At 39.2% G+C, this 18,409-nt stretch overlaps 1 pseudogene; it reads left to right on the forward strand.

Annotated features, from left to right (window-relative positions):
• Nucleotides 1-2,199: 2,199 nt before the first annotated feature.
• LOC116741294 lies at nucleotides 2,200-3,569 on the forward strand (annotated as a pseudogene).
• The last annotated feature ends 14,840 nt before the right edge of the window (nucleotides 3,570-18,409 follow it).

Here is an 18,409-nt window from a genome sequence, read left to right on the forward strand (position 1 = left end):
AGGAATTTCGGTCTTTGTTGTTATTGATGTGTAGCATTCACAGCAATTTTATTTCCCTGACTCTTGAGGTTAGTTCGGGGTCATTTGACTAGATCTGGCCAATGAACCACAGCAAGAGTGCTGTACATCATCTCTGAGCTGAGGTGGTATAAAGTCTCAGCTTCACTTTCCAGCTCTCTCTTTCCTGTTTGGTAAGCTTCAAAATCATATTTCCAGATGGTTTCGCTCCATAGAAAAGGAGGCCACCAGATTCACATGCAACTTTTTGGAAGTAACAAAGAAATATTCATTGAGTTAAGCCAGGGATATTTAGGAGTTAATTTGTTATCATCTCACAGCCCAGTATTACCTGACTAATTTTGTTCTCCAGGCTCACACAGGAATTGGAAAAACTTACATCATGACAAGGAAATGGAGAGAAGGGCCCTTTCAATGTCACTGTGTCATGGTGGCCACAGATTTACTCACTCTCTGAGCTCCAGTGACCCATTTAAAGCTGGTGCCTCTGTTGATTCTACACCATACTTAGGGGTCAGAAGTTTTGCTCTTGCCAAGAGGAGCAAGGGATGAAATGGGCTTAGACCCATCCTCACCTAGGATTATGAGTGATAAAGTAGAGATGAGGCAATGCCGCTCCAGATGCAGGTCACTCACAGGTGGCCTGTAGCTGGGGCAGAGAGATTTTGTGAGCAGGTTACAGGGAGGTGTTGGTGCTGCCTTTGGGATCCAGGGCTACCATGGCCAGCCCACTCCCAGCTCAGAACGAAGTAGTAGCAGAACATCCTCAAGGGAGAGAACAGGTTTTATTCCTTCTGGTCACACTGTGCCCCAGCAACTAACCTCTGAAGGATGGATAATAGGAACTGGAGGGAAACGCAGCAAAATAAAAGACTTACTCCAAACTGAGGTTTAAGTTTACTGTAATTCGCAACAGAATCCCAACAGTATTTTTGTAGGCATAGAGAATTTTATTCTAAAATTTATATGGAAAGGTACAGGCCCCATAAGAACAACAACATTTTTTTTTTTTTTTTTCCGTACGTGGGCCTCTCACTGCTGTGGCCTCTCCCATTGCGGAGCACAGGCTCCAGACGCGCAGGCTCAGCAGCCACGGCTCATGGGCCCAGCCGCTCCACAGCATGTGGGATCTTCCCAGACCGGGGCACGAACCCGTGTCCCCTGCATTGGCAGGCGGACTCTCAACCACTGCGCCACCAGGGAAGCCCAACAACAACATTCTTAAAAAAAAAAAAAACTTTAATGGAAGAATAGCTCAGTAACCGAGAGTGTGATACTGGTGGGGGATCAGACACAGAGATCAGTGGGACAGAATAGAGAGTGCAGAAATAACCACACGAATAAGCCCAACTGATTTTTAACAAAGATGCCAAAGCAATTCAGTAGTAGAAAAATAGCCTTTTCCATAACTAGTGCTGGTGTCATTGTACATCCATCAGCAAAAAAATGAATCTCAGCCTAAACCTCATACCTTTTATGTAAATTAACCCAAAGTGAATTGTGGACTTAAATATAGAAGATAAAACTATTAAATTTTTAGGAAAAAAACTTAGGAGAAAATCTTCTGGACCTAGGGCCAGGTGAAGAGTTTTTAGACTCGGCACTAAAAGCGCGACCCATAAAAGGAATAATTGATAAACTGTCCATCATCAAAAATTTTAAAATTTGTTCAATGAAAGACGCCATGACGATGGATGAGAAGACAAGTTAAAGACTGGGAGAAAATATTTGTCAACAATATATCTGACAAAAGACTAGTTCCTAGAATATATAAAGAAATCTCGAAATTCAACAGTTGAAAAAAAACCCAGTTAGAAAATGGGCAGAAGACATGGACGGACACTTCACTGAAGAGGATATACAGACGGCAAATAGGTACATGACATTATGTTTAAAATCATTAGGCATTAGGGCTATGCAAATTAAAACCATAATTCGATATCACTACACACTTATTAGAATGGTTGAAAAAAAAATAGTGACAGAACCCCGCCTCCGTGCGTCACAGAATGGCCTCGGACACCCATGCAGTCCCTGAGCGCCGGGGAGGAGAGGGCACGGAGGTGCGCGGAGCTGAGCTCAAGGCTGCGGAGTGGGGCGGAGCTAAGCAGCTGGGCAGCGGGCCTGGCTGAGCGAGACGTCGGTGGAGCAGAGGGGGACATGCGCTTTTGACACATTGGAAGCTTTCTTGATCATGGATGGTGAAGATATACCAGAGTTTTCAAGTTTAAAGGAGGAAACTGCTTACTGGAAGGAACTTTCCTTGAAGTATAAACAAAGCTTCCAGGAAGCTCAGGATGAGCTAGTTGAATTCCAGGAAGGAAGCCAAGAATTAGAAGCAGAGTTGGAAGCACAGTACAGGCTGAACAAAGAAATAGAGACTTGCAAGACTGAAGTATGAAGTGGAAGCACTAAAGGAGAAACTGGGGCATCAATATGCACAGAGCTACAAGCAGGTCTCAGTATTAGAAGAAGATTTAAGTCAGACTCGGGCCTTTAAGCAGCAGTTACGTAAGTATGTGAGAGAGCTGGAGCCGGCCAGTGATGACCTGGAGTGAGCAAAAAGGGCAACGGTAGTTTCACTGGAAGACTTTGAACAAGGCTAAATCAAGCCATTGAACGAAGTGCATTTTTAAAAAGTGAACTTGATGAAAAGGAATCTTTGTTGGTCTCTGTGCAGAGGTTAATGGATGAAGCGAGAGATTTAAGACAACAGCTAGCTGTTGGGGAAAGACAACAGGAAGTAACTAGAAAGTTGGCTCCCACTTCTCCAACTCCAGACTGGGAAAAGATGGATTCTGCCGTCCAAGCATCACTTTCTTTGCCAGCTACTCCTGTTGGCAACGGAACAGAGAACAGTTTTCCTTCACCGAAATCTATACCAAACGGTTTTGGTACCGGTCCACTGACCCCTTCAGCTAGGATATCAGCACCAAACATCGTGTGGGATCGCTGATGGAAATAGGGGCTTTAGAATCCAAATTAGCAGCTGGCAGGAAGTTTGCAAAGGCCCAAGCATCACGAAAATCCTGTATTTCAGGGAACATTAACTGCGGGGTGATGAATAGCAACGGCACGAAGTTCTATCAGGGCACTCGTCTTTCTTCGACAGAGGGGCGGTAAAGGGCTCTGACCAGGCCTCTCCTCCTCCTGGCCCGGGCTCCTCGCGCCGGCACTGGTGTGCTGCCTCTCAGTGTGTGAGTGCCTGGCCTCCAGGTGGCCACTCCCGCCCTCCTGCAACAACCCAGGACACCCACGCCTCACCCCTCGGTGCCCGGGCCCAGCTCGTGCCCCTCCGTCTGCCTCCCCACGGCTGGCAGAGGGCAGGCTGCACGCAGTGGTGGCTACTGGGCCCTGCCCAGCCCCAGGACTCTGCGCGATATCAATACTGCCTATTTTCTCTTCTCGCCCTAGTGCCGTTGGCTCCAATCGCTCCTTTATTGTCAGGCTGTGACATAATGGAATCTGACAAGTGGCCAGTATGGGTGAACGCAGGGCACTGTGGGATCCCTTGCAGGGCCAGCAACTCGGCTCACAGGTTCAGATGCTGAGACCAAAAAGAAATTGAAATTAAGTCAAGAGAAGGTAGAATATTCCAGAGAGGGTGTTTCATGTGGAGAAGGGACCACACGCATAGGTGCAGACAGGGAGACCATGATGCAATCAGGTACATGGAGGATGCACTTGGGAGTTATGGTGTGAAGGGAGGCTGGTGAGGCTAGAAGCCTCGAGCAGAAGATGGGCTGAGGCCTGGGGCAGAGGTGTCCATCCTGAGAACACTGCCTTCAGGTACAGCCAAACAGAAGCCATTCAAGGCCAGCCAAGCAGGGTCACCCATCAGAAGGAGGCTAGATAAAGAGAGTCTGGCCTCAGATGCAGCAGGATGGGAGCTGAGGAGAAAGTGAGTTCAAAGTGAAGGGTGAGAGGAAGGACCTGGAACAGTTCCAGAGGCCAAAAGGACACAGCAGGTTCTCCTAGAATGTTTAGCCATAGGCACAGCCAGAGGAGTCCAGCATGCAGCTGGCAAGCAGCCATCAACGTACATCACAGCATCAGCACCAATATTCTGCCCTGGTGAGAGCTTTACAGTTTACAACAGGCTTTAGGTATCTCGCTTATTGGTGGTATTAATTACCCAGCAGCAGTACACTATGGTGCTTGAGGCCTCTTGTTCAGAACTTACCTGGCTTGGTTTCCAGTTCTGGAAATCAACCAATCTCCAAGATAAAAAGTAAAAAAAAAATAAAATAAAATGATACTGTTTGTGCTGGGCCACGGTGATACAAGGCATGTATTACAATGGGGTATGAGAAAATATTATCTTCATTAGGATGGTTTCATGGTATATAAAGAAACATATATTATAACTCATCAAATTTTAAAGTTTAGGTTAATGCAGTTTTATACAACAAATTTACCTTAGTAAAGCTCTAAGCAAAAGAACATAAAAACAGTGTAATACTGATAATCTTGTATAAAATATTAATAAAATACCTATAAAGCTATGCTATCTAATACTTTAGGGATCTTACCCTATATCAGTCAGGGGTGCTTGTGCTTTACATGTACTACCTCATTTAGCCCTACAACAGCCCTATGAGAGGTACATACTATTGCCTCAATCATTTTGCAAATGAGAAAACTGATCATTTCAATGACTGGGAATAATGAATAGCAGCCATTAATATCATCATTATTTTCTCCTCCACCCTCTTCCTCTTATTTCTTTTTTTTTTCCAGTGTACTCTGAAAACATCCAAGCAGATGCAGATATTAAAGCCAAAGAAGTTGCTGGTATCCGGGATGATATCGTTAAGGCAATAAGGGAGTGATAGTTGAAGCTGGTGGCTTTTAGCAGCTAGGGAATCAGAGGGGAAACTTATCAAGTTGGAAAGCATAAAAAAATTCATGAGATCGAATCTCAGGCAACAGTCCATTCCTTCTGGCATGGCCCACACAAAATAGTAAACAATGAAGCTTGAGGTGGTTGGAATAATTATCCTTTTTGAACAACCTAATTCAGATGAACTAATAGCTTTGAAACTTCTTTGGAAAGAGTTAGTGGGGGTTTAGAAGTGGGGTGCATTGCCACCTGCCTTGACCTAATGTGATTCATCCACATTGTCTGCAAGGTTCTGTGGGCTCCACCTCTCAAGAGCATGTTTTGAGGTTGAATCTTATGATACCCTAAGAGGTCCTGGACCCGCTGCCACCCACCTATTAGCTGTGTAATCTTGGGCTGATTTATCACACCTCCTTAATCTCCAGCTAGAAGCGTAATATTGTTTTAAATCAACAGAGCAAATAAGTAGGACAAAACCACATTTACCACTTTCATGATGAGGCCATTGTCACTAATCAGTCATTGCATTTTTTCCTTCTGATCGCTGACTAGGCCTTCGGAGTCCTCAGTGAAGTTATCCACCAGCAGCTGAGTGAAGTTGGCAAACAAGATGAAACTTTTCTGTCACGCAGGCCTTCTCTAACTATCCCGATTCATTAGTCTCATAGTAACTAATGAGGCATCCAATGTGCTTCTACTCATTTTTTCAAGAGAGAATTTTGACACTCAAACAAAGTGACTAGCCCCAAATCAAGCGGCTTGTAAATGCTGAGGTTTGAATCCAAATTCAAGCCCTTTCCCAACCTACTTAGCTAATATAGAAAATAACAATCTTTTGCTGTAGCTGGCTTGGGTCCCAGCATGCCCACTGATTTGCCCTGTGAGCTTGGGTCTCCTTATCCCTTCCTCAGTCTTCCGTTAGAAATGGCAAGCAAAGCACTCACTTGTTCACAGTATGTCCACTGCCAGGAACATGGGAGTGAAAAGAGAGCAAGCTTTAGTAGGGTTAAATCTTAGCTCATCATTTATTAGCTGTGTATTTTTGAGCGAGTTTTTCAAACTCTCAAAGCTTCCATTTCTTCAGCTATAAAATGATCTCTAATAAGACCAATCTCATGAATCTGTTGTAAAGATTATAAACAATGATTACATCGCAGTGGGACACAGTAGACAACTATAGAAAGTAGTTGTTTTGCAACTTGAAGCCAGGAGCAAGAATAATTTTCTGATTTTATTTATCCCAGAAAGAGGTGGAGCTCTCCACTCTCAGTTGGACAATTGCAGAACTGAGCCATTAAGTCTAGAGGCCATTAAGAAGAGAAGCCCGTGGATGCATGCAGGGTCCTGGGTCTCTGTCAGGTCACAGAAGGGGATTCTAAATGAACCTGAGAGCTGTTAACATTGACACATGCTGAGGGATGTCCTCAATGGTGAATAAGCTCTTTAGAATGATGGGACCCAAAAGATTTTGTTCCAACCGCAGTGGTTCATTATGAACAAAACATGACGACTTCATTTTACTGGGGGCTAATGGTGAACAGGCGGGCTGCAAGGCAAAGACCACACAATCCTGTCTCCAAAAACGTAGTTATGTTCTGTAAACCCTGAGTCCTGTTTCCACTTTTCAGTCCCTGTAAGTGCTAGCTGAGACTCAAAAACATGGCCAGAGAAGAGATTTATGCTTCTGTGACACTAAGATATTGTCACTAGCTGTCTCCAGCAGGATGAAAATGAGGTGTATGAAAAGAGAAAGGGGGCCATGGCATGGCCCTTGAAACTTAGCTAAGAGACATTTACAAGAGGATGGGTTCTTAAAATTGATTCTCATACTATTATAAGATGACCCAACAAAGAAGAAAAAAAGCGAACATTTACTGAACTAATGTCTAGACATTCACTGTGCTAGATATTGACACATGCACAGAATATATACACATGACATTTCATAGCAACAATCACTTTCCAAGATGATTTTCATTTGTATTTTGGTTTTGCTTGTTTTGTTTGGTTTTGTTTAGTTTGGTTGGCACCAATGTACTATTTCTGGGCCAATCCTTGTGGTATGGAGTTTGGAGCAGAGTTTAGACACTAGAGAATCAGCACAAATGGCAGCAGAATCAGCAGAAATGGCAGAAGACAGTGCACTTGAGCCCCTCCTAATTTTTTATATAATTAATCATGACCCATTTGCATGGGAATTCATAAATAACTGCAAGTTCATGTTTGGGTTTATGTGGGGACAAAACAGAGACAACATAACAGGAATAGAACATAGGAGAACCATACAAGTTTAAATTTAAGGCATCAGCAGAAATTTTGGGGATAGATTTGACATACAAGGGCACGGAATTGGGGATTTAAGTAAAACCAAACTGACTTTGATTACATTATTTTATTTCATTAAAACTGACAAAAATCCTAGGGTTGGAGGTTATTGACCCCAAGCTACTGGGAAACTGAAGATCAAAAGAATAAAGGAAAAAACACTCAGTGAGGGAATCAGCATTTGAATCTAATTCTTTTTAATTAGAAAAATTGTGACTTATCAGGACCACAAAACTGCCTACCCTAGTGGACTGGGAACATTGCCACACTGCAGAAGAACTGACCATATGTACACATTCTACCCCCATCATAGAGGTCACTGATCCTGAATTAGTCTACCTCCTAAGCTGCTTTCTCCTTAACAAATTTTTTTAAATAACTATTTTTTTCTTTTAAAATTTAACACCTAATCACTATAAAAATAAGATGAAAATAAACTTAAAAATACAAAAAGAATTTAAAATGTGTTAGCCAGATTCTATACAGGGACATTGTGGTTATTAAGAGTTGATGATTATCATTACTGACATCTTCCTATACATGCACCAGCTAGCTAGACAGAATTCTATAAAATTAATATGAAACTTTAAATCAACATATTTATTATTAAATATTATATTTATTATGAAAATATAAAATTTTGCAAGATTAATCTATAGATAATGCAATTACATTACATGGATTTGACAAACTGCTTTTAAGGTTTATATGCAAGAGCATACAGCCAAAAATAGCCAAAGAGAAGAAAAGAAGGTAGAGAATAAACTCTATCAAGACTTGTAAAGATTTTGGCAAAATAGAGACCATGCTGATTGTTCCAGAGATATGCCAACATACAATAACTCCTCCGTAAAGAAAAAAATACAATTAGAACCTATACCATGCTGTACACAAGTTAAATCCAAGTGAATTAAAACTTGTTAGTAAAGTAAAGTCATGTAAATCTAGAAGAAATATAGGAGGTCATATTTAACACCTAAGGGAGAGAGGGAAGGATTACTTTTAAAAAACCCACAAAATTACAAACCATAAAGGAAAATTTAGTAAATGTATCTATATTATAAATGAAAAGAAGTGAGACTTCTGGCTATGGTAAAGAGGATGGCAAACCTTCTCCCCCACAAAACCAAGCTTAAAACTAAATAAAATTATCAAAAAAAAGTATTTCAGGCATCTAGAGATTGACCAAAAGCAAGTAGCAAATTAACTATTTACCCGTGGAGAGCTGCTGAAACTTTGGGTAAAAACTGTGAGAGTCTGAGGCTACTTACCTGAATCTTCTTCCATTCTTCCTGCCACCAGCTCAGTTGTAGTAGTTTTACCCAGGCAGGACTGATCATGAAAACCAGTAAATTTGCTGTCGTGGGTGGATAACTTGATTTGGAGTGAAGGGTAAAAACTCATGGCTTATGGTGTTAGTAAAAGTAAAAAACTAAGTAGGAAAAAAATGGTGAAAATCCATAGTTCTGCTAACATAAGGTTGTTAGCCCTGGTTGCACTGAGTGACAGAACAGCTAGAAATTTAAGGGTAATACCTTGGAAATTAGAGAGCCATAGAAGGGTTAAATAAGTTTTACACATGCTTGAAAGACAGGAAATCTATGCATGCAGGTTGTGGAAGATCTGAGAGGGCCCAGGGGAAAGTAAAAGCCAGGGAAGACCTAAGAACTGCCTGAACTTTGAATGTGCCCCCCTTCCCACCCACAGATCCATTGCAGAGAGTGGAAGCCTTACATTTTCAGCACAGACTTACACTCAAGTACACACTCTTGTCCACTGTTGGCTGATCCCTAAGCTACTCAGACACTGGAGCAGCCCATAGGAAGCCATCGGTGGCCACATATAGTCAGGGAGGCAGAGTCTATAGATAAGTCTAGGCAAGTCAATGAAAGACAAACAAAACCCTCTTAAGACAAAAAGTTTCAGAATCCAGACTTGTTACAATATATTGTCTCAACATGCCATTTTTTTTTAACTACAAAAATGTGTGACATGCAAAGAAACAGGAAAGTGTGACCCAGACTCGGGGGTGGGGGTGGAAAGGCAGTCAGTAGAAAGTGACTCTATGTGGTCCCAGATGTTGCTTTGGGCAGGCAAAGACTTCTAGATCTCATATGTTAAAAGATAAAAAGAAAAGAAAAAGATGTTTAAAGAATTAAAGGCAAATATAAAGACAGTAACTCCATAAATAAGAGAGCTCTATAAATAAATATTCATTATATAAATAAGCTAATGGAAACTTTAATAGCTGACATGAAAAAATTGTTAGGTTATTTAAAATAATATTTGAAGTAGAATAGTGAACTTGATTGATTTGTTACAATTGCATGCTGTGAAAAATAAATTTTAAAATATTGATAAAAATGGACAGAGCCTCAGAAACTTGTGGGACAACATGAAACACTCCATCTCGGCATCTGTTAGACCCTTCTCAACACTCAGAAAAAGGTAGCTCTCATCCTGACTAAGTTAGAGGCCACATATCAGGCATGGCTGGTGATTCCCAGATGACTTCTACTGCAATTCCTTCATCTTTTTGTGGTTATTTTTAAAGAAAGTTTTAAAAGTTAGGATATTGTTTTATTGACACATTATTTATTTATTCTTCCTTTTTAATAATCGTGTAAAAGTCTCACCATATGTCACTTGATACATACTTTTCTCATCTGACCATATTCACATTGCTTTTACCTCACTTTGCCTGTTTTCAAAGAATATTTTAATTTTAGAACAGTTTAGATTCACAGCAAAATTGAGAGCAAGGTACACAGGTTTTCCACATGCCTCTGCTCTCACACAAGCATAGCCTCCCCCATTGTCGATATCCCCATCAGAGTGGTGTATTTGTTACAATTGATGAACCTCCGTTGACACATCATAATCACCCAGAGTCCATAGTTTACATTAAGGTTTACTCTTGATGTTGTACATCCTATGGATTTGGACAAATGGATAATTACATGTATCAATCATTACGGTATAAATTAGAGTATTTTCACTGTCCTAAATACCCTCGGTGCTTCACCAATCTTCCCCTCTCCAACACTTGGCAACCACTAATTTGTTTTAACTGTCTCCATAGTTTAACCTTTTCCAGAATATCGTACAGATGGAATCATACAGTATGTAGCCTTTTCGGATGGGCTTCATTCACTTAGAAATATGCATTTAAGTTTCTTCCATATCTTTTCATGGCTCAGTAGATCATTTCTTTTTAGCACAGAATAATACTCCATTTTCTGGATGTACCATAATTTATTTATCCATTAACCTACTGAAGGACATTTTCGTTGCTTTCAAGTTCTGGCAATATTGAGTAAAGCTACTATAAACATTCATGTGCAAGTTTCTGTATGGACATAAGATTTTCAGTTCCTTTGGGTAGATGCTGAGGAGTGCAATTGTTGGATCATATGATAAGAGTATGCTTAGTTTCCTTTCTAGTGCCTTAAGAAAAGGGAGTGGGCAAAAGTGGGTGTTTACCAAAAGGTCATCCACAGATAGATTTGAACGGCTGTGGTTGGGGAAAGGCTGTGTAAAGGGAGCAAAAACTATTTTTTCCCTTTCTTTCATAATAGGAATATAGCTTTTCTGTTTTACTATAGTGTTTGCATTTCTAAGTTTTTAAATCACCTAGAGACAAGAAAATATTCATAGAATTAAACTATTTAAGATATATTCGATTTACTTTACTCAATATAAAATAGACAATGTTTATTTTTGTGTAGGAAGTTTTGAATTAGTGTGCAAACAGTGTTATAACCAGGAATTTAATGTTGTTTTTAAAAAAATAGAGAAGAGTTTTTCCATCACTTATGTAAAGAAGCACCAAACTAACTTTATTACAAAGTTTTTCTGTGGTCACATTTGTGTTTAGCTCTCAGAAGTTTCACTGGAATATAAATAATAAACATTAAGTTTATTCTTTAAAAAAAATCCACACTTATAAGACTGACAAAACTATTTTAAAGTCTGACAGTATCAAGTATTGGAAAATAAATATTAAAAAAAGAGCACTCATGCCCTACAGGAGGAATGTAAATTGTTATAAGCACTTGAAAAACAATACAGCAATATCTAATTAATGAGAAGAATCATTTATAGCTCTGTATAACCCAGCGATTCTTCTCTAGGTTATGTAACTTGGAAAAACATCTGTACACGTAGTCAGTAGAAACATAAAATACTGGCACCAGCATTTCTGAGAACACAAAATTGGAGCCAGCCAAAATTCCCATCAGCAAAAGAAATTATGATTAAATTTTGATGGAATCTTTCTCATGTAACATTTTCCAGTTATGAAAAAAATTAATTAGATCTACAATTATCACCAACCATAGAGCTCACAAACATAACAGTGAGTAAAAATGCAGGTTTCAGAAATGTACATACAGAATGATTCCATTTGTAAAATGTTTAAAAATATGCAAAACAGGATGATACATTCTGGAGATATACACATATGTGGTAAAACATAAAAAAAGAAAAGGAATAAAAAATAACATATTTGGAAGAGTGGTTACCTCTGGGAGAAGGGAAGGAATGAGAGCAAGCATGGGTACACAAAAACTTCAAAAATATTTGCATTGTTCTGTTCATTAATCTGAATGGTTTGGGATTTCCCTGGTGGCACAGTGGTTCTTTGAGAAGATAAACAAAATTGATAAACCATTAGCCAGACTCATCAAGAAAAAAAGGGAGAAGACTCAAATCAATAGAATTAGAAATGAAAAAGGAGAAGTAACAACTGACACTGCAGAAATACAAAGGATCATGGGATATTACTACAAGCAACTCTATGCCAATAAAATGGACAACCTGGAAGAAATGGACAATTCTTAGAAATGCACAACCTCCCAAGACTGAACCAGGAAAAAGTAGAAAATATAAACAGACCAATCACAAGCACTGAAATTGAAACTGTGATTAAAAATTTTCCAACAAAAAAAAAGCCCAGGACCAGCTGGCTTCACAGGCGAATTCTATCAAACGTTTAGAGAAGAGCTAACTCCTATCCTTCTCAAACTCTTCCAAACTATAGCAGAGGGAGGAACACTCCCAAACACATTCTACGAGGCCACCATCACCCTGATACCAAAACCAGACAGAGATGTCACAAAGAAAGAAAACTACAGGCCAATATCACTGATGAACATAGATGCAAAAGTCCTCAACAAAATACTAGCAAACAGAATCCAACAGCACATTAAAAGGATCATACACCATGATTAAGTGGGGTTTATTCCAGGAATGCAAGGATTCTTCAATATATGCAAATCAATCAATGTGATAAACCATATTAACAAATTGAAGTAGAAAAACCATATGATCATCTCAATAGATGCAGAAAAAGCTTCTGACAAAATTCAACACCCATTTATGATAAAAACCCTCCAGAGAGTAGGCATAGAGGGAACTTTCCTCAACATAATAAAGGCCATATATGACAAACCCATAGCCAACATCGTCCTCAATGGTGAAAAACTGAAACCATTTCCACGAAGATCAGGAACAAGACGAGGTTGCCCACTCTCACCACTATTATTCAACATAGTTTTGGAAGTTTTAACCGCAGCAATCAGAGAAGAAAAAGAAATAAAAGGAATACAAATTGGAAAAGAAGAAGTAAAACTGTCACTGTTTGCAGATGACATGATACTATACATAGAGAATCCTAAAGATGCTACCAGAAAACTACTAGAGTTAATCAATGAATTTGGTAAAGTAGCAGGATACAAAATCAATGCACAGAAATCTCTAGCATTCCTATACACTAAAGATGAAAAATCTGAAAGTGAAATTAAGAAAACACTCCCATTTACCACTGCAACAAAAAGAGTAAAATATCTAGGAATAAACCTACCTAAGGAGACAAAAGACCTGTATGCAGAAAATTATAAGACACTGATGAAAGAAATTAAAGATGATACAAATAGGTGGAGAGATATACCATGTTCTTGGATTGGAAGAATCAACATTGTGAAAATGACTCTACTAACCAAAGCAATCTACAGATTCAATGCAATCCCTATCAAACTACCATTGGCACTTTTCACAGAACTAGAACAAAAAATTTCACAATTTGTGTGGAAACACGAAAGACCCCGAATAGCAAAAGCAATCTTGAGAAAGAAAAACAGAGCTGGAGGAATCAGGCTCCCTGACTTCAGACTATACTACAAAGCTACAGTAATTAAGACAGTATGGTACTGGCACGAAAACAGAAATATAGATCAATGGAACAGGATAGAAAGCCCAGAGATAAATCCATGCACATATGGTCACCTTATATTTGATGAAGGAGGCAAGAATATACAGAGGAGAAAAGACAGCCTCTTCAATAAGTGGTGCTGGGAAAACTGGAAAGCTACATGTAAAATAATGAAATTAGAACACTCCCTAACACCATACACAAAAATAGACTCAAAATGGATTAAAGACCTGAATGTAAGGCCAGACACTCTCAAACTCTTAGAGGAAAACATAGGCAGAGCACTCTATGACATAAATCACAGCAAGATCCATTTTGACCCACTTCCTAGAGAAATGGAAATAAAAACAAAAAGAAACAAATTAGACCTAATGAAACTTAAAAGCTTTTGCACAGCAAAGGAAACCATAAACAAGACCAAAAGACAACCCTCAGAATGGGAGATAATATTTGCAAATGAAGCAACTGACACAGGATTAATCTCCAAAATTTACAAGCAGCTCATGCAGCTCAATATCAAAAAAACAAACAACCCAATCCAAAAATGGGCCGAGGACCTAAATAGACATTTCTCCAAAGAAGATATACAGATTGCCAACAAACACATGAAAGGATGCTCAACATCACTAATCATTAGAGAAATGCAAATCAAAACTACAATGAGGTGTCACCTCACACCAGTCAGGATGGCCATCATCAAAAAATCTACAAACAATGCTGGAGAGGGTGTGGAGAAAAGGGGACCCACATGCACTGTTGGTGGGAATGCAAATTGATACAGCCACTATGGAGAACAGTATGGAGGTTCCTTAAAAAACTAAGAATAGAACTACCACATAATCCAGCAATCCCACAACTGGGCATATACCCTGAGAAAACCATAATTCAAAAAGATTCATGTACCAACATGTTCATTGCAGCTCTATTTACAATAGCCAGGACATGGAAGCAACCTAAGTGTCCATTAACAGTTGAATGGATAAAGAAGATGTGGCACATATATACAATGGAATATTACTCAGCCATAAAAAGAAAGGAAATTGAGATATATCTAGTGAGGTGGATGGACCTAGAGTCTGTCATACAGAGTGAAGTAAGTCAGAATGAGAAAAACAAATACCATATGCTAACACAGGTGTGTGGAATCTAAAAAAAAAAAAGTCCTGAAGAATCAGGGACAAGATGGGAACAAAGACACAGACCTAGTAGAGAATGGACCTGAGGATATGAGGGGGGGAAGGGTAAGCTGGGACAAAGTAAGAGAGTGGCATGGACATATATACACTACCAGACATAAAATAGATAGCTCGTTGGAAGCAGCCGCATAGCACAGGGAGATCAGCTCGATGCTTTGTGACCACCTAGAGGGATGGGATAGGGAGGGTGGGAGGGAGGAAGATGGAAGAGGGAAGAGATATGGGAACATATGTATAACTGATTCACTTTGTTGTAAAGCAGAAACTGACACACCATTGTAAAGCAATTATACTCCAATAGAGATGTTAAAAAAAAGAAAAAAAAGAATGTGCCTGCCAGTGCAGGGGACACGGGTTCAAGCCGTTGTCCGGGAAGATCCCACATGCTGCGAAGCACCTAAGCCCGTGTGCCACAACTACTGAGGCTGCATGCCACAACTACTGAAGCCCACCCGCCTAGAGCCCATGCTCTGCAACAAGAGAAGCCACCGCAATGAGAAGCCCGTGCACTGCAATGAAGAGTATCCCCCGATCTCTGCAACTAGAGAAAGCCCGTACGCAGCAACGAAGACCCAACGCAGCAAAAAAAATAACAAATATAAAAATAAATTTTAAAAATATGAATGGTTAATACATAAATATCTATTTTCTTATTCTTTATCTTTTGTAGACTGGAAACATTTTATAAAATTTTTATGAAAGAAAAACTCTTATGTAGTCCAATCACATTAGTACAATTTGAAACAGAGCTACTTAAAAATACTAATAAAGTTTCAGTTTATGTACAAAATTGAAAGCATTGAGAAATCCAAAGTTTTAATGAAAGTCAAAAATTAAATAATTTCTAATCTAGGGGGCGCCAAACACACAGCAAACTGTTTTTACTTCATTGTTTCATAGCAGCACTGCTTTAGCTGAGAAGCAGAAATTCCCACCACTCTTTTTCAGGACATCACTTCGTAGAATTTCTGTGAGAAATTTTAGTGATACAGGTGATTTTATTAAATATTTAGTGTTGTTAGAATATGACCTATTTTTTATATCTTATAACAAAATAATCTGTGACTTCATTAACTGATGGGTGCTATTGGAGTCCGGAAAATAATGTACTAAAAATAAGTAACTTTGGAACAGAATCTAGATGTAATAAAAGACTTTAAAGGGGACCAAGAATTGCTGTGATACTATTAAGACAGTATGTTTTAAAATATTAGAGATAATGATAAAATAAAAAATTAGCATTAATCTGTATACCATTTACCTTCTAAAAATATTGTGCAGAAATACAGTAGCACAGTATCATTAGCCTCCAAGTTACAATATACTTCTTAATTCATATAGTCGTCCTCCCCTTCCACTCCCATCTAGGACATTCGAATCCTAGGCAGGTCTGGCCACACTAGACCTTCATTCCAATCAGGCAATGAGTGGTTGCATCTGGGTAGAGTGGTTATACATTGTCCACTCATCATACTACCAATTCCTACTGCTTAAATCAGGGGTACTCAAATTTTATCTTGAATCAGAATTACCTGCAGGGCTTGTTAAAACATAGATTACAGGATCCATCCCAGAGTTTTGATTTAATAATCCAGGGGAAGAGCCTGATAATTTGCATTTCTAATAAGTTCCCAGGCGATACTGTTGTTACTGGTCCAAGCAAGGGCCCACAGCCATCTGTTCCATTCATCTACCTTTTCTGCACAATCTTTCTTGGCGTTCAAGTTTGCAGCTTCCAGTCCAGACTACAGAAAATGCAAAAGTTCACAAATAATTTACCTTTTAAATTTTTTAGAACAGTTATCCCTATAGTAATGCTATTTCTGCTTATAAGTGTTTCAATATACTTTCCGTTATTCCCTATAATTCTGAGTAACAACCTGGGAGCAGGTCTCACATGTACGTTACCTAGGTGTGCACTGAGGAGGGGAAAAGGATTAAGAAGACTTGGTTTTTCAATGGTAATACTCATTGTGCTATAAGGGTTGTGCTGTATTTGGGAATTTGAACAAGTAATTCAAGTTCTTTTCTTCATGGGAAATTGGGGATAATAATATGCTCTCATGTATACCATTGAAGAGATTAAAGGAGATCGTATGCATCCATATTGGAACTCCATACACAGTAGTTCCCATTCCCCACCTCTCTTCTCCTCTGGTTGAAGTGGAGGGAATTTGGGGAAATATCATAGAGGATATAACAGTTAAGTGGTATTTGGTCTTACAGGACAGGAAGGATTGGGATTTGTCAATGTGTTTATTTCCAAAATTTACACCATACAGCCCCCTTCCTACCCCCTCGCCCCCCAAAAAAAGAAGTGAGGAAATTTGGAGACAGATGGTGATTCTCTTTAAATTGCTGTAGTCGCTAAGAAAGCGAGTATTCAGGGCTGTCTGGTGGAGCTGCTGGAGAGGGTGTTATACCTGCACTGTTAATATGGTCACTGTTGTCTTCATGTGGTTTTTGAGCACTTGAAATGTGGCTAGTGTGACCGACGAACTGAATTTTTAAGTTAAATTTATTTGTTTGTTTGTTTGTTTATTTATTTATCTCGGCATGTGGGATCTTAGTTCCGAGACCAGGATGGAACCCGTGCCCCCTGCAGTGGAAGCATTGAGTCTTAACCACTGGACTGCCCGGGAAGTCCCTTAGGTTAAATTTAAATTTAAATATCTACGTGGGTCATAGCAATTGTATTAGAAGTGCAGGTCTAGAGGTTAAGGTAAATTGGATGTGTCTATAGTTAAATCCTAGCTCTCCTAGCTCTAGGATCTCATGCAACTTATTCCCCGAGTGCAACCCGACTTGCCCCAAACACCTATATGATTATCATGAGGAAGAAATGAGGTTATTAATGCAAAGTATTAAGCAGAGTGTCCGGCACACAGGAAGTGCTCAATAAATATTGTCATCTAATGCTAATTGTTAGTTTGGATACTGATAAAGTTTCTTCTTCAAAGTTTTCCATGAAAGAAAAGTAAATAAATTCTGTGGAAATATTTATTACCTAGTAAGTTCTTTAGATTATAGGCAGTTGCTTGTGTGTGAAGATCTGAGGGCTCTATCTTCGAACTCCGTCATCTGGACATTTAACAGGTAATAGGGATGTCTTTAAACAACTCGATTCTGCACTTTGTGATTGTTTTGAAAAAATTACTTGTATCTTATAGGTTTATGGCAAGGGTTAATGCATGCAATAAAACTGATTTTGCATGAATTAATTTGAAGACAAGCTTGTTCACTCATAACTGCTGAGCTAGTGTTCTGCTAGAAAACATATATTTATTGCATAATATGAAACTGTGGTTCCTATCTTTTGATTCTATGCACATGTGACTGTATTTGACATTGAAGTGGATGGAGCAACTGTCCTGAGAGCAAGAGAGCCTGTAGGGATTTTATCTCAGATCACTTGAATCGTGTTGAGAGAGGTAACTGTCAGTCTGTATGTCCCAGTTTCCTTATCTGTCTAATGGAGAGACAAAATATACCACAGTGCTGTCTGCTTTTGAGAAATATAGAGGACATTAAATAAATCATGAGAACGAGGTATATGGAGCCTTAAAGAAAATAAAGTGCATAATAGGAAAAGAAGGTGCAACATATTTTATTTAATTCTCCCGTGTGGCCATATGGATGGATTCTTCCCAAGAGAGAGCATAATAGTAGAGCGTTTTAGTTGCAGGTGTGAAAAGAATGTAGCTCCTAGCTGGATATTTTCCCTGGCTTTCTCCATATGAAGCACAGATGTTTTACAAGTCATCTTTATATTAAGGCTAAGATAACCCAATTAGGTTTAAAAGTGATCACATTTTT

This window comes from Phocoena sinus, chromosome 16 (assembly GCF_008692025.1).
Source record: "Phocoena sinus isolate mPhoSin1 chromosome 16, mPhoSin1.pri, whole genome shotgun sequence".
Classification (NCBI taxonomy): Eukaryota; Metazoa; Chordata; class Mammalia; order Artiodactyla; family Phocoenidae; genus Phocoena; species Phocoena sinus.